Source organism: Callorhinus ursinus, unplaced genomic scaffold, assembly GCF_003265705.2.
Source record: "Callorhinus ursinus isolate GAN/ISIS: 27379988/994484 unplaced genomic scaffold, GSC_fseal_2.0 scaffold6, whole genome shotgun sequence".
Classification (NCBI taxonomy): Eukaryota; Metazoa; Chordata; class Mammalia; order Carnivora; family Otariidae; genus Callorhinus; species Callorhinus ursinus.
Window position 1 is genome coordinate 10,637,784 of NW_027397068.1, and position 20,041 is coordinate 10,657,824.

The following is a 20,041-nucleotide window of genomic DNA, read 5'->3' on the forward strand; positions in this document are numbered from 1 at the left end:
GAGAGAGAGAGAGAGAGAGAGAGAGAGAGAGAGAGAGAGAGAATGAGAGATAGAGAGCACGAGAGGGAAGAGGGTCAGAGGGAGAAGCAGACCCCCCGCTGAGCAGGGAGCCCGATGTGGGACTCGATCCCGGGACTCCAGGATCATGACCTGAGCCGAAGGCAGTCGCTTAACCAACTGAGCCACCCAGGCACCCCCCAAAATAAAATCTTTAAACAGAAAAAAAAGTAAGAGGAACTGACCAATTGTGTCAAATGTGGCTGAGGACTGAAAATTGATCATTGGACTTGGCAGTGGGGGGAAAAAAGTGATTAAAGAAGTAGTTCCTGTGGAGTGGTGAGTGGGCAGAAAGCCTGATGATGGTAGGTCAAAATGGATCTGACAGACTCAGAATCAAGCAGCACTAATGAGAGGCCCTGGACAAATAATTTAACCTCTCTGCCTGTCAACCTTCTCATCTGCCTAAAGGGAATCGTAACTCCTTCCTCATAAAATGTGGTATAGATTAATAAGAATTCAGAACAATATGCAAAATCAACTTAAATGTTTTAATGTTATATTTAATGACACGTTTTTAAAAAAATGGGAAAGAAACATATATTAAAGCCCTACCGTAAGACAAATACTCTGCATGGTTGTTATTGTTGTTGTTTTTAATTTAAGATTTTATTTATTTATTTGAGAGAGAGAGAATGAGAGAGAGAAAGCACACGAGAGGGGGGAGGGTCAGAGGGAGAAGCAGACTCCCCGCCGAGCAGGGAGCCTGATATGGGACTCGATCCCGGGACTCCAGGATCATGACCTGAGCTGAAGGCAGTCGCTCAACCGACTGAGCCACCCAGGCGCCCTCCCTGTGCTTTAATAAAAATATCTTTTTGAGCCAGAAATAATAATAATAATAAATAATAAACCAAATAGAAGTCACAAAGGAAATGTCTCATTTAATTTTCTTTTCTTTTTTTTTTTTTAAGATTTTATTTATTCATTTGAGAGAGAGACAGAGCACAAGCAGGGGGAGAGGGAAAGGCAGAATCCCCGCTGAACTGGGAGCCCAACCCTGGGCTTGATCCCAGCACCCAGAGATCACCACAGGAGCCGAAAGCAGGTGCTCAACCATCTGAGCCACCCAGGCACCCCCTCATTTAGTTTTCTTTATGTGATCCTGAACATTTCATTTTTATTGTTATTGAAATGCTCAAAATCTTTCTAAAAGCGTATACATCTGACTGCAATCCAGACCTTTTGATATTCATTTTAAAGAAAGTAAACACCCACTTAGTAACATTTTCCGATAAGATGACCTTGTGGAAGTTTTTCCCTCAAAACAAAACAAAACAAAACAAAACCGCTACGGATTCTTTTAAAGATATGTTAACCAATCCAGCTAGGTACACACACCACCCTGGTATTAATTTGTACAACTTGCGAACTAGTTTCTGCAGTTCTGTTGCATTTTGCCCTGTTACTTTGTTACACTATGTTTTCTAGTAAAAGTCCTTGAGCTTCTCTCATTCCTCTAGGCCCGTTCCCCTGCCTTTTCTGAAGGAGTGGCCCATCAGCCCCAGCCTCTACCTTCTAAAACCACCCTTTTCCTTTCTCAGGGTTTAGAGACTATGCTTAATTTTTAAAGACCAGCCACGTACCTGGGTGGCTCAGTCAATGAAGCGTCTGCCTTTGGCTCAGGTCATGATTCCAGGTCTTGGGACACAGAGCTTTGGGTTCCTGGGGAAAGTTTGCTTCTCCCTCTCCCTCTGCCACTCCCCCCGCTTGTGCTCTCTCTCTCTCTCAAATAAACGAATAAAATCCTAAAAAAAAAAGCCTTTTCCCACATAGACCCTCCCCCCCCCCCCGGAGGAAAACTATTCCAAATTGGGAAGAGGGTTTTGTTTTGTTTTGTTTTTTTTAAAGATTTTATTTATTTATTTGAGAGAGAGAGAAAGAGAGAGCACAAGAGGGGGGAGGGTCAGAGGGAGAAGCAGACTCCCTGCTAAGCAGGGAGCCCGATGTGGGACTCGATCCTGGGACTCCAGGATCATGACCTGAGCTGAAGGCAGTCGCTTAACCAATTGAGCCACCCAGGTGCCCTGGGAAGAGGGTTTTCATCAAAAAGAGAGATCCTAAACAGCACTGTTTTATTTTTGTTTTGTTTTTAAAGATTTTTTTTAATTTATTTATTGAGAGAGAGAGAATGGTAGAGAGAGAGCACGAGAGGGAAGAAGGTCAGAGGGAGAAGCAGACTCCCAGCCAAGCAGGGAGCCCAATGTGGGACTCGATCCCGGGACTCCAGGATCATGACCTGAGCCGAAGGCAGATGCTTAACCAACTGAGCCACCCAGGCGCCCTAAACAGCACTGTTTTAAAGATTTTATTTTCTTTTATACATTTTACTTATTTCCTTGATAGAGACACAGCGAGAGAGGGAACACAAGCAGGGGAAGCAGGAGAGGGAGAAGCAGGCTCCCCTTAGAGCAGGGAGCCCGATGCGGGGCTCGATCCCAGGACTCTGGGATCATGACCTGAGCTGAAGGCAGACGCTTAACGACTGAGCCACCCTGGCGCCCCTTAAAGATTTTATTTTTAAAGTTTTTAGGTAATCTCTACACCCGATGTGGGGCTTGAATTTACAACCGAGAGATCAAGAGTCACATGCTCTGGGACTGAGCCAGCCAGCCAGCCAGCCGCCACGAGCCAGCGAGGCACCGCTAAAAAGCATTGTTTTAATTCTGCATACTTTTGAGTACAAGTGTATAATTTTGTTCCAGAATGATACTTTTGAGCAAACATACTAAACCTCTCCCTCCTGCTGCTTCTGAACCTCTTGTCTTCTGGTCCAAACCCTTTCACCATTTGGCCTCACTCTCCTTGGAGCCACCCTCCCGGATAGGGCGGTTTTAGAGGTGGGAAATCAAGCATGCCTGAGGGCAGACTGAGTACAGCCTTGTACCGTGGTGGTACCGCGTGCTGGCAAGTCCGCTGGCCTGGACACCAAGTGATCTAGCTTCTCATCCCAGCCCCACTGGGGGACCTTCAGCACATCACATGTTCATCCAGGGCTTTAGTGGCCCTGTGTGGACAACCTGCTGTCAGGTTCTAGCTACCCCCCTGCCCCCCGAATGAGGACACTAAGGCATGGAGATGGGGAGAGTACCGTGATAGATTCCTCTGAGGTATCAGAGGAGAAAAGAGTGGACACACTGAGGATTAATTCGCCGTTTGAGCTCTCTTGGCAAAGAAAGTAACACATAGTGACTAAAAATGTATCTACTCATGTTCAAATTCATACTGAAGCAGCCTAGGGAAGACAAACAGCGCCTTGGTACAAATGAGGTTTTTCTTCTCACAACACCAAAGACAGATGGTTCCCAATTTGCCATGGTTCGACTTAAATTTTTCAATTTCACGACCGTACGAAAGTGATACACATTTAGTAGAAACTGTATTTTGAATTTTGAACTTGGATCTTTTCCTGGGCCAGCGATGTGTAGGGGAATCCTCCGTGAAGATGGTGAGCAGGGGCAACCCCAGCTCCCAACTAGCCACACGATCATGGGGATGAACAACCCACACGCTTAAACCCTTCTGTATCCACACAACCATTCCGGTTTTCACATTCAGTACAGGAGTCAATGAATTACACAGGTCTTCAACACTTTTGATAAAACAGGCTTTGTGTTAGATGATTTTGCCCAACTGTAGGCTAGTGAGTGGTCTGGGCAGATTTAAGGTAGGCTGGGCGAAGCTATGATGTTTGGTAAGTTAGATGTATTCAATACTTTTTCAACTTACGATATCGCCAATTTATGAGGGGTTTATTGGGACACAAACCATTGTAAGTTGAGGAAGATCTGTAATGGGAATTTCAGACACTTCTTAGAAATGCTAGTAAATAGATTTCTTGAGAGCCATTTTCAAAGTAGTTACATCTCTTGGGCCTGGGATTAATGGGTAATTTCTATTTCCTTTTTACCTTTTTATGTGTTCTCTGAATCTTTTACTAATACATATTAGTTCTGTAATCAGAAATGGTACCTTTTAAAAAGAAAAAAAGAAAATGGCTTTAACTGTACAAATTGAAGAGAACAGGAAAGAAACTGAAAAACTAATAATGATGAAATGGACATCTACTGCATATCATTTATTATCTACTGGACAGTAACTGGCTCATTTACTCTCTCAACTCTGGATAAGAAGCTATGCATTATTACTTCCATTTTACATATAAGAAAAATGAAGCAGAGAGGGGTCAAATAATTCTTCTAAAGTCACAGTGCGAGTAAATTCAGTTACTGGGACTTCACTTAGATGGTCTAATATCGGGGCCTCTTCTATTTATCACCTGCCTCATAAATGATCTAAAAATTAGGCATAATCTGGTATAATTTCAGAGAACAGATTTTTCATACTAATTACATTTTATTTAGGTTAATATTCCCTGGACACACATTAACAAAATGCTGGAAGAAAGTGGTTTGAAACTATGGTAGAGATCTGGGATTAAATTTTGCCATGGATAAACTAACTCTGTGCTAGAGTTAATTGCACAACCATTGTTCTATGCTGAGTTAAATTAAACAAGAAGGCCAGTAGACCTGGGTGGTTCTAATGCCTTAGAGGCTTAAGCAAACCAAAACCTGTGAATTCCTGAATGCTGAGAATCAGCCAATCACAAACAGCCAATGAGACTTTCCGAATGAGGCAAATGCTTAAGCTACAGCGAATTGCATCATTTCCTTGCTTTGTTTCTGCCTTTTCTTTATGTCTTTCCCCTAGCTTCTGTTGGCAGAGTGCTCCTAACCACTTCTGATTTGGCACTGCCTGATTCCCACTGATTTTTGCTCAAATAAACTCTTAAAAATTTTAATATGCCTGAGTTTGTCTTTTAACAGCTCTGATATTTGGGTCATTTTGTGGAGGCACCTCAAAGAAAGTTGAAAGAAGGTGATTCAAATTGCTAGAAAGAGTCTGAGAACATCAGAACTGCCAATCAGTTTTTTTAGAATACATTTTTTAAAAAGGCATAATCGCTGGGGCGCCTGGGTGGCTCAGTTGGTTAAACGACTGCCTTCGGCTCAGGTCATGATCCTGGAGTCCCAGGATCGAGTCCCACATCGGGCTCCCTGCTCGGCGAGGAGTCTGCTTCTCCCTCTGACCCTCCCCCCTCTCATGCTCTCTCTCTCTCTCTCATTCTCTCTGTCTCAAATAAATAATAAATAAAATCTTTAAAAAATAAAAATAAAAAATAAAAATAAAAAGGCATAATCGATCCATGGAACAAGATTGAACCAGCACCGCAAACACTCAAGGAGAAATCACACCCAGCAAAGGAAATGCTCATCACTGCTGCGTATTTTGTGTGCCCAAGACGGTCCCTGTCTCTCACCCAGGAACTTCAGCTACTTTAGGGCTTTGGAATGTTGGCCTTACTTCTGTCATCCTCTACCTCCTGACTTTTCAATCTGCTCTCCTCTTGTAGCTGGATCCATTTCACTGCATATCACATCTCAGGAGACTGGATCACAGAAGTGATTTCAGGACTCACAACTGAGCAAAGGCCTCAAGTTCAATAAATATCAGCTGGATGAATGAATCGTTTCTATATGCATAATCCTTCTGGACAAGCAATTTCACCTAATATCTCCGGGCAAGAAGGGACAAAGAATGGCAGCATGTTAAGAACGATTACCTACATTAACCAAATCTGACTAGGGAAGGTAGGGAGTTTGGCAGAGTGAAAGAAGACTTCAACTATACCTCCATTTTGACCTCTGTACTTTCTAAGTGATTAAGTTCTTTCCAGCTCATCTCTTAACGCAGGCAAAAGACCCAGCGGGCAAAGCAGCCTCTGATGGGAACTGAAACTATCCCTTCAAGCGATAAGGTCTGCCCTGAGACTGCAAGACCCCGCCCTTGACAATGGTCGAAGTTACCTTCATTGTTCCCCAGCGTGTACCCACCCACCTTTGTCCCCCATTTTGCTCATATAAACCTGGAAGTAATTTCAGCACTTTGGAGACCGTCTGAGACATTAGTCAGCTGTCTTCCTGCTGTCAGGCTCCCGGAAATTAATTCTTTTCTTGTTTCACTACCACTCATTTCTGTGTCTTTGAATTTTGTCAGTAGCGAGTGGCCGAAACTGGTCTGTATGGGACCCCCCAGAGCCAGGAGATCTTGTGCCCCTATGTTCAGGCTAGAAGAGTAATAGCATGGTTCTTTAGAAACTGGTTTGCAATATACTGATGGGTCATTTCTGGACAGTCATTGGGCCACATGAGATTGGGGCTCTCTTTCTTCCTTGTCAGAATGACAGAATTTTTCCAGGTTGGAAGAAACCTCTCCCCTGCCCCCCACCACTGTTTTCCTCTCCAGACCTCTCCCTCTCTCTCTCTCTTTTTTTAAGATTTTATTTATTTATTTGAGAGAGACAGACAAAGCAGGAGCGAGGGGGAGGGAGAGTGGAGAAGCAGGCTCCCCACTGAGCAGGGAGCCTGGCATGGGACTCGAGCCCAGGGCCCTGAGATCACGACCTGAGCCAAAGGCAAACGCTTAACTGACTAAGCCACCTAGGCACCCCTTTCTTTAATTTTAAGTAATCTCTTCACCCAGTACAGGGCCCAAGCTCACAACTCCCAAGATCAAGATGCCCACACTCCACTGACTGAGCCAGCCAGGCACCTCAGCCCTCTCTTTCTTGTATTAATGTTGCAAGTGCATAAGGGCAGATCTCTGTGCTTTTCCCTTTCAGGTGACCTAAGTGACAAAGAAGGTGGGAACCAATTCTTTCTGGAGAAAAGACCTGTCTAGCCTGTTCTCTTTTCCCTCTGGTATCTCTTCTCTTCAACTTACTGTCTTCCATGTGACCAATTGGTAGTAATATTTGGGCTTGGGGTTACGGAGAAATAAGGGTCAATTGAGTCATTCTTGCCAGAGTTCCCTGGCTCAGGGTTTCATACACAAGCCCAGCAACAATAAAACAAAGACTGTTACTCTTCTAATTTAACATAGTCTCATCCCAGGTAATGGGATCCCTATTAGAGCTGTTTCTTTCCTTTTTCTTTTCTTCCTCCACAAGGTGTCTGGAAGGCAGTGCTTAGGTGACCTCATGATTTCTCAGAGCCCATGTTCTTCTCTGGATCATCATCAATTTGTACTGCAAGGATGCTAGTCTGGTCTTGTACCTGAGCTGCCAATCATAAGGTCTGCTTTCCTGGTTCTTCTCCTTCCCCAACTCCCATGGCTGGCAGGAACTTTTCTTGCATCGTATCTACCTCCTTGCCAGGATGGAATGTGTCAACACCTACTTCCCAGAGGCCTACTAGCAGATTGGCTACTCGGAAACATAATTTACAGGATAGAGGAAAGCACACATATACACCCACAGCCACACCCTTTATCACATTATTTTGCTTTATCATGGTCTGTTGTCTGAATGTCACCTTTGGTAACCCTGCCGGGGGAAAGAACCTGGAATTTGGGATTACCCCAAATACTTCATCAAGTCAGGCTCTTACGGGTCATTTCTAGTGTTACTTCTACATATGGCTTTCTTTCTCATTATACTCCCCTCATATATCCCAGTAAAATGTTCAGGGATTTTCTGTTTTGCTTACTGTTGTAACCGCAATGTCTAAATAGTATGTGGCACATAGCAGGTGTTCGGTAAGTATTTGTGGAATGAATGAAGGGTAGATCACATCTGCTGTGTCTGGATTTTTCCAGGTCAGCTGTCAGAGGTGACCTTGCTTCCCTGGCCGCCTTGCACCTGGGAGTTCATGTGGTGCCCACAGCACATACCAGCTCAGAGGTGGTAGCTGAAGTGGTGGGGCTTGGTGAGGTCTCTCAGGAAGAGCAAGACTGAGAAGAAATGGGGGCCAAGAGTAGCCCTAAAGGAGAGTTTTCAAACTTAAATCTCAGAACCCCTCCCTTTATAGTTTTAAAAATTGTTGAGGGTGCCCAGAAACTCTCTTTACATGGGTTATACAATATTTATTGTGTGAAAATTGAAACAAAACTTTTAAAATATTAATTTGTTTAAAATTAACAAAAACACATTACAAGTTAGCATAAATAACATTTTCATTTAAAACATACTCACCCCATTGGGCATCTGCCTTGGGCTTGGGTCATGATCTCGGGGTCCTGGGATCGAGCCCTGTGTGGGGCTCCCTGCTCAGTGGGGAGCCTGCTCCTCCCTCTCTCTCTGCCTGACACTCCTCCTGCTTGTGCTTTCTCTCTTTCTCTGTCAAATAAATAAATAAGTAAATAAATAAATACAAACAAAAATACATAAATGAAACATAGCTATCTTTGGGGCCCCTGGCTGGCTCAGTCAGTGGAGCAGGTGACTCTTGATCTCTGGGTTGTTTGAGACCCATGTTGGATGTAGAGATGACTTTAAAAAGGGGGGGTGGGGCCTGGGTGGCTCAGTCAGTTGAGGGACTGACTCTTGATTTCAGCTCAAGTCAGGATCTCAGGGTTGTAGGACTGAGCTCTGTGTTGGGCTCTGTGCTAAGCGGGGAGTCTGCTTGAGATTCTCCCTCTCCTCCCTCAGACCCACCCCCCGCTCACTCGCTCTCTCTTAAATAAAATCTTTAAAATCTTAAATAAAATCTTTAAAAGTAAATAAATAAATAATAAAAAATTTTAAGAGTTAAAAATTAAAAAAAAAAAAAAGAAACACAGCCATCTTTTCCAAAACACAAGTCGCTAACAGGAGGGGCATTTAATTTTTGGCAAATCGCCTATGTCTGGCTTCATAGAAGGCAGCTGGATCCTCTTATCTGCCTGTGCATTCAATCTGTTGTGATATGTTTTAGTTGAAATTCGGTCTCATACAGACACATAGTGGGAAAAGGGAGGCTCTTGGGGCCTCCGGGGGTTCTCTGACCACATTCTGAAAAGTGCTGTCCTAAAGTGAAAGTTGCTGCAGGAATACGGATGATCTTCTCTGTTACAGAGCCCCCAGCTCTCCAGGGAGTCCAGACCCCAATAGGAGCACAGAATCCCTATTTCTCACTCTCCCTCCCTCCCTCCCACCTCTTTGCTTAGGATTGCACCATTCTTTTTTTTTTTTTAATAGGATTGCACCATTCTTTTTTTTTTTTTAAGATTTAATTTATTTATTTGACAGAGAGAGACACAGCGAGAGAGGGAACACAAGCAGGGGCAGAGAGAGAGGGAGACGCAGGCTTCCCGTGGATCAGGGAGCCCGATGCGGGGCTCGATCCCGGGATCCTGGGATCATGACCTGAGCCGGAAGGCAGACTCTTTAACGACTGAGCCACCCAGGCGCCCCTGCACCATTCTTTAATAATGTATGAAACAGCTGACAACCTCGAGCAGGAAAATTAGATAAGACATAAGTTCTTCCGGGAGTCTGCCCATCTTGGGTAGAAGGGAGTGTAACAGGCATCTCAGAAAGGGGATGAGGGAAACAACACATGCATTTTCAGTCCAGAGAGAAAAGAGGTTATAAAGTTCAGGTGCATTTGTGAGCAAATGTGTCTCAGCGCCCGGGCTGAAAAAAGGAAACAATGAAGTTCAGCCTGCTAGGCATGTGTGGAAGGAGCTGGTTTCTGTAATTACATTCTACCTCTGTATCTTCTTGGGCTTTGCTGGAGGCAGGGCTTTATCTCCCTTAGTTGAAGATCTGATGGAAAGATAGCAGACTACCAGGTACAGTTCTAAGGACTAGTCAATTCTCAGCACTTCGGAGTGGCCTTACTCCCATGGTGGGAAGGCTTCAGGTCACACGTTCTGTTTATAACCCCTTCCTCATGGGCTAATACTACCACCACCTTCCCTGTGCATCTGGCTTACCTGCTTTATAGAAGGAAGGCACAGCCAACAGCTGTCACTAGGCCTTGGAGGCCCCACATCCCACGAGAGGCCCAGCTCTACCTGGAAGATGTCTGTGGGGATGTGAGTGACTCTGGACAGCTGTAGCTAGAGGCAAGAGTCACACCCTGCAGTATTTTATTTTATTTTTTTAAAGATTTTATTTATTTATTTGAGAGAGAGAGAGAATGAGAGATAGAGAGCACGAGAGGGAAGAGGGTCAGAGGGAGAAGCAGACTCCCCGCTGAGCAGGGAGCCCGATGCGGGACTCGATCCTGGGACTCCAGGATCATGACCTGAGCCGAAGGCAGTCACTCCACCGACTGAGCCACCCAGGCGCCCACACCCTGCAGTATTTTAATAAACAGATGAAAGTCCTAACTTTGTACCTGGAATTTTCCAAGGTTTTTTTTTTTTTTTAAACTACTAAGGAATAAACTTACCATCTCTGCTATGCTCCTATCCCGACTTGTGACATCTTTTGCATTATTGCTCTACATTGCTGTTTAGGTGGCCCGGGATCATGACTGGCCTGTTTTAGCCCAGTAATCCCCAAGTCTCATACAGTGCTTGGTACATAGAAAGCACTTCAAAATTTTTACTGAATGAAAGTTAAGTAAGTGAATTCTGGTGGTCTTATTTTAATGCGTGCCAAAAGTGTGTGCTTTTCATAGGTTATGCCATTCTTTAAAAGATTTTATTTTTATTTATTTGACAGAGAGAGAGAGCACAAGCAGTGGGGCGGGGAGCACAAAAGGAGAGGGAGAAGCAGGTTCCCCACTGAGCAGGGAGCCCGACCTGGGGCTCCATCCCAGGACCCCGGGATCATGACCTGAGCTGAAGGCAGATTCCCAACTGACTGAGCCACCCAGGAGCCCCAACATTATGCTATTTAATTAAGCTGTTCATGTAAAGCTTATCTTCCGAAGAAGGTATAAGCTCTTTGAAAGCAGGAAATGTGTATTTGTGAGGTTTTTTTTTTTAAGATTTTATTTATTTATTTGACAGAGACAGTGGGAGCAGGAACACAAGCAGGGGGAGTGGCAGAGGGAGAAGCAGGCTTCCCGCTGAGCAGGGAGCCCAATGTGGGGCTCAATCCCAGCACCCTGGGATCATGACCTGAGCCGAAGGCAGACGCTTAATGACTGAGCCACCCAGGCACCCTATTTGTGAGTTTTTAGACGTTCTGCATAGCAACCTATATCCACCTATCTAATGGGAGTGCTCCCCAGATCATTCTAAAAGACACATCTTCTTTTATATAGTGTTAAAAGCTATATATATATATTTTATCATTTTGCTACCGAGCAGGACCTGCTTATTTTTTTTAAAGTCCCACTAATAGTTTTAGATAAAGAAAGTTACTAGTTTATGGTCTAATAATATTCTTCCTTATTCAGAAAAAGTCCCAGCTAAAGAGCTTGCTTTACTACACATTTTGTAACAAAATCAGACTATACGTGGAAGCGGATGTTTAACATACCAGGTCTTCCACATCATTTCCAACCAAAGAAGCTCTGCTTTTATCTGTTTCAAATGGAAAAGTTTACACAGGTTTTGTTTTTTGTTTTTTTTTTTTTTAGCCTAGATCAGGACAGCAGTGCCTGGGAAGGAATATAGAGTATTTCAGTGGAAAACTTGACAGACATCAAAATAACAAGGTGAATAAATTAATAGAGAGGCCAGACAGAGAAGTTTTCCAAACAGAAAGAGAAGACTTCTGTGTCTCTCCAGAAACTCACTTTACCTATTAGCTCAATGAATAAGTATAAACAAGGATTGGGGTTTTTGTTCTTGTGTTGTGTTTTTAATATAACAGCTTTATTAAGAAAAATTCATATACCACAAAATTCACACTTTCAAAGTTTACAATTCAATGGGTTTTAGCATATTTATAAAATTGTGCAACCATCACCACAATATAATTTTAAAACATTTTTTTTAAGATTTATGTATTCATTTTAAAGAGAGAGAGAGAAAGCATGAGCAGGAGGAGGGGCAGAGGGAGTGGAAGAGAGAGAACCTCAAGCAGACTCCTTGCTGAGTGTGGAGCCCAACATGGGGCTCAATCCCAGGGCCCTAAGATCATGATCTGAGCCTAAACCAAGTGATGGCCATTTAACCGACTGAGCCACCCAGACACCCTAATTTTAAAATAATATTTTTAGGGCGCCTGGGTAGCTCAGTCAGTTAAGCGTCTGCCTTCAGCTTGGGTCATGATCCCAGGGTCCTGGGATTGAGTCCTACATTGGGCTCCCTGCTCAGGGGGGAGCCTGCTTCTCCCTCTGCCCCTCACCCCACTCATGCTTGTGCTCACTCACATGCTCTCTCTCTGAAATAAATAAATAAAATAAAATAATATTTTTATTAAAACAAACATTTTGTTTTGTTTCCAAAAGAAACCCCATAGCCATTAGCAGTACCTCCCCATTCCTTCTTCCCCAGCCCTTAGCAACTACTAATCTGCTTTCTGTCTCTATAGATTTGCCTTTTCTGGACATTTCATATAAAAGGAACATTACATTATGGGGCCTTTTGTGGCTGGCTTCTTTCACTGAGCATGTTTTCAAAGTTTGTCCATGTTATAGAGTGTATCAGTACTTCATTCCTTTTTATGGCTGAATATTATTCCATTATATGGCTATATCACAACTTGGTGGTCCATCCATTAACTGACAGGCATTGGGGTTGTTTTCACTTTTTGGCTATTATAAATAATGCTGCTATTTTATGTACAAGTTTGTGTGTGTGTGTGTGTGTGTGTGTAAATATATATTTTGTTTCAATTCTCTTGCTATATACTTAAGAGTGAAATTGCTGGGTTATAAATAACTATGTTTAACATTTTGAGGAACTGACAAGCTTGTTTTCCAAAACAGGTGCACCATTTGACAATCCTACCAGCAATAAATGAGAGTTCTAATTTCTCCACATCCTCACCATCTGTCATTTTGTTGTTGTTGTTGTAGCAAGCCTAGTGGATGTAAAGTGGTATCTCATTGTGGTTTTTTATTTGCCTTTCACTGATAATTAATGATGTTGAGCATTTTTTCATGAACACATGGCCACTTATATATCTTCTTTGGAGAAATGTCTATTCGTATCCTTTGCCCATTTTTTAAGCTGGGTTATTTGTCTTTTTATTATTGAGTTGTAAGAGTTCTTCATATATTCTGGATACAAGTCCCTTGTCAGATATATGATTAGCAAATAATTTTTCCCATTCTGTGCATTAGGTTCCATCCTTAACTCTAAACTTTGGGCAAATTACTTCACTTTCCTCATTTGGAAAGTAAGTGGATTCAAAAGACTCATTTTTGAATTAAGATGCATATCACTGGGAGCAGGTGCTGGTGCTCCAGAAGTGTAAGACACCAAGGGTTCCATGTGATCCCTCTTCTGAAATGCCAATATTATTCAAAAATTTGGGGTAAGCAGAATCTTAAAAGTCCAAAGGAAAGAAAAACCGTATCGCTGAGTAAATGGAAATCTTGACACTTTTGAGAACCTGGTGGCAACAGTATTACAGTGGTGCCAAAGTAATCAGGGTGAGGGGACTTTAGAGAGAGAAATTATACCTGACCGTTGGAAGCAATGAGCTGAGCATGTGACTTCACAGCATGAAGCTTCAGAGCTCTTTTTGGAAAAAAAAACAATTTTATTTTGTGGCTTTTAACTTTTGACCACTTAAAAATCATTAACTCACACAAATCAGCTCATTTTCCTGCTGCCATTATTTTATTTAATTTACTTTTGTTTCTATTTTATTTACTAGGTGGTGTTTATTTTTTTTTTAAAGATTTTATTTATTTACTTGTCAGAGAGAGAAAGAAACAAACAGGGGGAGTGGCAGGCAGAGGGAGAAGCAGGTTCCCCATTGAGCAAGGAGCCCAATGCAGGACTCCATCCAAAGCCTCTGGGATCATGACCTGAGCCAAAGGCAGACACTTAACCAGCTGAGACACTCAGGCATCCCTACTAGAGGTGTTTAGTTCTACTTCCCACCATAGTCAGTTTCCTAAAAATACAAAATATCAAAGATTCTTGATTTTCTTGACTTTTAGTCATATTTTTATATACCTGTTTTGAGTGTTATAATTCTGAAAAACTACATTTTCCACACCAAACACGGATAGGTGTTCAAAAACAGGAACTTTGAAGTATAATCTCAAAACGGTTAAAAGAAAAAAAGGCAAAATAATAAGGGGAAATGACAATAACCTGCAATTACCAAAGGTTGAAACAGACATGTCATTGATTGTCTATGGGGTACCCCAAGATGAATTTGAGAGGGCAGAAGATGACAAATAGCACTCTACAGCTGCAACTACTAAGTCATTAGGAAGGAGCACAGGATATTCTTAGATGCTTATTTCAAATATGGGTTCTAGTCTGTAGTGAATGTGCAAAAACCAAAACCTTGTGTTTTTCTGTTTGAGAATACCCAGACCAAAAAATGGAAGGAGATTTAGCTTCTGCAGCCATATTTAAAAACCAATAATATAGAGGTGTCGAGCTGGCTCGGTGGGTAGAGCATACAACTCTTGATCTTGGGGTTGTGAACTCGAGCCCCACGCTGGGCATGGAGCTCACTAAAAACAAAAAAAAACAAACAAAAATAAATGCCAAAAAAACAATAATATTATGTCTAATATGGGCCTAGCATATATATATAAATGGATGTTTATATAAATGCATAAAGAACACAACTCAACAACTAAAGATAAATAGCCTAATCAAAAACTGGACAAAGGCCTTAAACAGACATTTATCCAAAGAAGATATACATGTGACTAATAAGCATATGCAAAGATGATCAGCATAAATAGTCATTAGGGAAATGTAAATCAAAACCATGAGATACTGGGGGAGCCTGGCTGGCTCAGTCGGTGGAGCTGTGACTCTTTTTTTTTTTTTTTAAAGATTTATTTATTTATTTGAGTGAGTGAGAATGAGAGAGAAAGTACGTGAGAGGGGTGAGGGCCAGAGGGAGAAGCAGGCTCCCCGCCGAGCAGGGAGCCCGACGTGGGACTCGATCCCGGGACTCCAGGATCATGACCTAAGCCGAAGGCAGCCGCTTAACCAACTGAGCCACCCAGGCACCCGGAGTTGTGACGCTTGATCTCAGGGTCATGAGTTTGCCCCCACGTTGGGTGCAGAGATTACTAAAAATAAGTAAATAAACTTAAAAACAAACCATAAGATACCACTACATACTCACTAGGATGGCTATAAGCACAAAAACAAACAAAAAACAACCAGAAAACAAATGTTGGGGAGGATGAAGAGAAACTGGACTGGGGGGAATGTAGAATGGTGCATTCACTCTGGAGAAGTTTGGTGGTTCTCCAATAAACATCTGATCACCATATGACTCAACAATCCCACTCGTTAGGTATATACCCAAAAGAACAAAAACTTGTGCACGAATGTTCATAGCAGCACTATTCACAATAGCCAAAAGGTGGAAATAATCCAGATGTCCACTGATTAATGGTTATACCAACAAGAGTGGTATACCCATACAATGGAATAGTATTTGGCCATAAAAAGGAATGAAGTACTGATACACACTATGACATGGATGAACTCTGAAAACATGCTCACTAAAAAAAGCCAGACACAAAAGGCCACATAGTCTACAATTACCTTTAAATGCAGTGTCCAGAAAAGGCAAGTTCCTAGAGACAGAAAGCAGTTCAGTGGTTACCAGGAGCTATGGAAGGGGGAAATGGAGAGTGACTACTTAAGGGATAAGGGGTTTTTCTTTCAGAGTGATAAAAATGTTCTGGAACTAGGTAGTGATAATGATTGCACAAGACTGTGATTGTACTGTTACTGAATTGTATACTTTAACTAGTTAACATGGCAAATTTTATGTTATGTATATTTTACCACAATTAAAAAAAATAATTCAGGGGCAAGTAAGGGAATAAATCAAAATAATAAATAGTGCAAAATTTCCAATGCAAACTTTTTCAATACAAACTAATTTCTTGGGGCCCCTGGGTGGCTCAGTCGTTAAGCACCTGCCTTCAGCTCAGGTCATGGTGCCAGGGTCCTGAGATTGAGCCCCGTATCAGGCTCCCTGCTCCACGGGAAGCCCACTTCGCCCTCTCCCACTCCCCCTGCTTGTGTTCCCTCTCTCGATGTGTCTCTCTGTCAAATAAAAATAAACAAATAAATAAATAAAAATCTAAAAAAAACCCCCACAAACTAATTTCTTGAAACTTAAAAGAAAATCCATAGCAGAGAGCTATTTAGTTGAAAGCACAAACAAACAAGTTACAAATTGCTTGAAGCTCCCTTCAAACTGATTGGGCCAAGAGTGGATACCAAATACAAGCTGGGTCACTCAGAGCCTTTTCTTGGGAATTTAGGAGACTCCCATAGTTCACTTGGTCATGGGACAGAAAAGAATCTGCACTTTAAGAGTTACTAGTATGTGTTGGTGTCCCAGAGCTCATGTTTCCACTCATGCTTGGTTAGTTTCCCATGGATTCCTTGAGCTTGGCATTCTTACAATAAATCCCTTTTAAAAATTAAATAAATAGATGGATAGATAGATAGATAGATGATAGATAGATAAATAGATAAATCCCATTTTGCTTGAGTTAGTTTGTATGGTTTCTTCTCTTTGAAACCAAACCTCTAATCCCCATACATAAGATATTTAGGTTTTTAGGTGTTTTAGGACATTTAGGTAAAGTAATATTACCAATGGTATTAGGTTCCTACTGCTGCTATAACAAATTACCACAAATTTAGTGGCTTACTACAACTGAAATTTATTTTCTCGCAGTTCCGGGAGCCAGAAGTTCCAACAGCAGGGTGGTGGCTCCCTTTGAAAGCTCTCAGAGAGAACATCAGTTCCTGTCTCTTCCAACCTCTGGTGTTTCCAGGTGTTCCTTGACTTGTGGCCGTCTCGTAATCTCTGCCTCTGTGGTCACATTGCCTCCTCCTCTTCTGTGTGTCTATTTTACCAGATGTGGGCTCGATCCCAGGACCCTGAGAACATGACCTGAGCCGAAGGCAGATGCTTAACCGACTGAGCCACCCCGGCGCCCCAGTCTTTTGGTTTTGAGTGTCCCTCCCCTCTCTTTCTAGCCTCTCGGAAGTACACTCACCTACAGATGTTGTCCCTACTCACATGGCTTCTGGGCTTCCCGCAGCACAGATGGGGAATTCTCAGTTGCTCAGCGGGGTCCCAGTGCCCCTCTCACTATGACCTCTGTCTAATTGTACAACTTCTCTGGATTATTTTCTGTTTCTTACCCGTGCCTTCCTTGCACACTTAGGCCTTTATGCCTTCGCTTTAACTTTAAAATCCTGTCAGTCTGCTTTTAAAAGAACGATGTATTTTTTTTTAAACGTAAAATAAGTACTAAAGGCCTAAAACAAAACCAGAGGGCTCCTGGACCCGCTGCCTGCCCTTGCTCCCCGCTTGAAGCCTTTCAACCCTCTTACCTGGTATTTAGTATTAACCTTCATATTTTCTTTTATTAATTTTTTTAAAGATTTTATTTGTTTATTTGAGAGAGAGTGAGAGAGTGGCAGAGGGAGAGGGAGAAGCAGGCTCCCCGCGGAGCAGGGAGCCCACACCATGCGGGGCTCGATCCCAGGACCCTGGGACCATGACCCGAGCTGAAGCCAGACGCTCAGCAGGCTGAGCCACCCAGGCGCGCCAACCTTCATATTTTAAAATACAATGCTAATAGTGCTATATTTAGTTTTTTGGCTTAAGATATAAACCAATGACTTTCTACTATGAAGATGAGGTTTTATTTTTTTTAAAGATTTTATTTATCTGAGAGAGAGAGAATGAGAGATAGCACGAGAGGGAAGAGGGTCAGAGGGAGAAGCAGACTCCCCGCCGAGCAGGGAGCCCGATGTGGGACTCGATCCCGGGACTCCAGGATCATGACCTGAGCCAAAGGCAGTCGCTTAACCAACTGAGCCACTCAGGCGCCCTGAAGATGAGGTTTTAGCTGTATTATTATCCAGAACCCACTTACATATACATACATATACACAATTATATACATATATTCTCCTTTCCCATCCTCCTAATATAGTCATAGCGTAAGTTTGGATTCTATTGATATTTGGTGGTTTGCAGGTGATCTGTTGTACTATGACTATACTCTTTCTTGTACTTTTGCTCTTCTTTGGAATTAACAATTGCCTTGCTCTCTCCTTGACTTCATTTTCTTTGCTTCATTTTCCATTTACCCCGCATTTATTCATCCCCAAGCTCACTGCCAGAAGCACCTCTCTTCTCAATTCTTTCAAACGTATTGTGGGTTCTATCGATTCTGTCTTTTTCTTGAAAATCCTCCTCTCCTCCCCAGAATCTTCTGTCCTCCTACCGCAGTCTGGGCCACCTTCTCCTTAGGCCACCTGTGCAGCTGTGGCCCTGAGCTCACTTCTCGCCCTGATTCTGGAAATTCCCTTCACTCCTCTCTTGTGCAGGAGGAGTTTCCTGGATCCCATGTCTTATTCTTTCTTGGTTTACTCTCTTTCATGAAATTACTCTTCTAGTAGCTTCCTGGGAAAAACTGTGCACTGAGTAAATTTCTTGACCTGTTATATATTTGAAAGATATTTATTCTACCCTTGTACTTGATTGATAGTCAGTTTAGGCTGCTAGAACAAAGTACCATAGACCGGGTGGCTTATAAACAACATACAGTTATTTCTAACACTTATTTGCTACCATTTGTTTCTTCTGGAGGGTGGAAGTCCAAGACCAGGGTGCCAGCCTGCTTGGGTTCTGACGAGAACTCTCTTCTAAGTTGCAGACTATAGACTTCTCATTGTATCTGCACATGGCAAAGAGCAGAGAAAGGAGGCAAGCTCTCTCATAACCATTTGAAGGGCACTAACTCCACTGATGAGGGCTCCATTCTCTTGGCCTAATTGCCTCCCAAAGCCCCCATCTCCTGATACCTTCTCCTTAGGAGGCGGGGATTCAGCATATGCATTTTGGAGGGACACGCACATTCAGTGCGGAACAGCAGGAGACAGATTTCTAAGTTGGCATTCATTTATCCTTGATTTTTATTTTTTTATTTTTTTTAAAGATTTTATTTATTTATTTATTTGAGAGTGAGAATGAGAGAGAGAGAGCATGAGATGGGGGAGGGTCAAAGGGAGAAGCAGACTCTCTGCCGAGCAGGGAGCCCGATGCGGGACTCGATCCTGGGACTGGATCATGACCCGAGCCGAAGGCAGTCGCTTAACCAGCTGAGCCACCCAGGCGCCCTATCCTTGATTTTTCAAGTCATTGTTCCATTCTCTTCTAGCTTCAGGCTGATATTTCAGATACTATTCCATTTCTGATACTTTATGTATGAGCTATTTCTCTCATAAAAAGGTTTTAATAATCAAGTCTTTTAAAAAATTATTATTATTACCTTATTACCTTTCTTGGTGTCGGCCAATTTTCATCCATTATGTTGAGCACTCAGCGAGCAATTTCAATCTGCAGACTCCGTTCTTCAGTTCTAGGAAACTTGTATGGTTCCTTTCTTTTTAAACTTCCCCCCCTCCATTTACTCTGTTTTCTCTTTCTCAAATTTTTATTTGAGAATTTGTGTCCCCTGGACAGATCCTCTAATTTCCTTTTCTTTCCTATTTTTCAAATTCTTCATCTTGAAATTTTACTTTCTGGGAGATTGCCTTAAATTTACTTTTTCTTTTATTTCAAGTGATATTTGTATTTCTGCCATGATATTTCTAATTTTCAAGAGCTCTTTTTGTTTTTTTTTTCCAACTGTCTCCTTTTTAGACCATCTTGTTTGTGTTTCATAGATGTACTCTGCTCCTAACACGCTCAGGCTATTAATTAGGGGGGCTTTTAGTCATCTTTGTTTTCCTTTTATTCCTGCTTGTTTGTTTGCTTGCTTGGGTCCTTAAAAATACGGTGATCCTTGCCTGACTGCATCCATTTTAGGGTACAGCAATAAGAGGCTGATTGTAAGCTCTGTGTGCATGGCATACATTATTGGTGAGTGGGCATCACTATGGGATGATCTGGCTGGGCTATATTTTAAAGAACCTCTGATGTTAGTATTTAACCTAATCACATATATATGCATTTGTTATACATAGGCGGAATAAGTATAATGTGCTAACTTACTAGTTAAGCCACAAAATCACCTTCTTCTCTCCTCTGAAACTCAAAAAGCTGGTGACATCATTTTAG

The 20,041-nt window shown here is 42.4% G+C and overlaps 1 long non-coding RNA gene across 2 annotated transcripts in view; it reads right to left on the reverse strand.

Annotated features, from left to right (window-relative positions):
* LOC141372962 (uncharacterized) overlaps window positions 1-1,695 on the reverse strand; it is a 38,550-nt gene extending 36,855 nt beyond the window's left edge. For both annotated transcript variants that reach the window (XR_012378496.1, XR_012378495.1), the window contains exon 1: window positions 1,644-1,695. This is a non-coding gene — a long non-coding RNA (uncharacterized lncRNA). The remainder of the gene's footprint in view (window positions 1-1,643) is intronic.
* Between the last annotated feature and the right edge of the window lie 18,346 nt (window positions 1,696-20,041).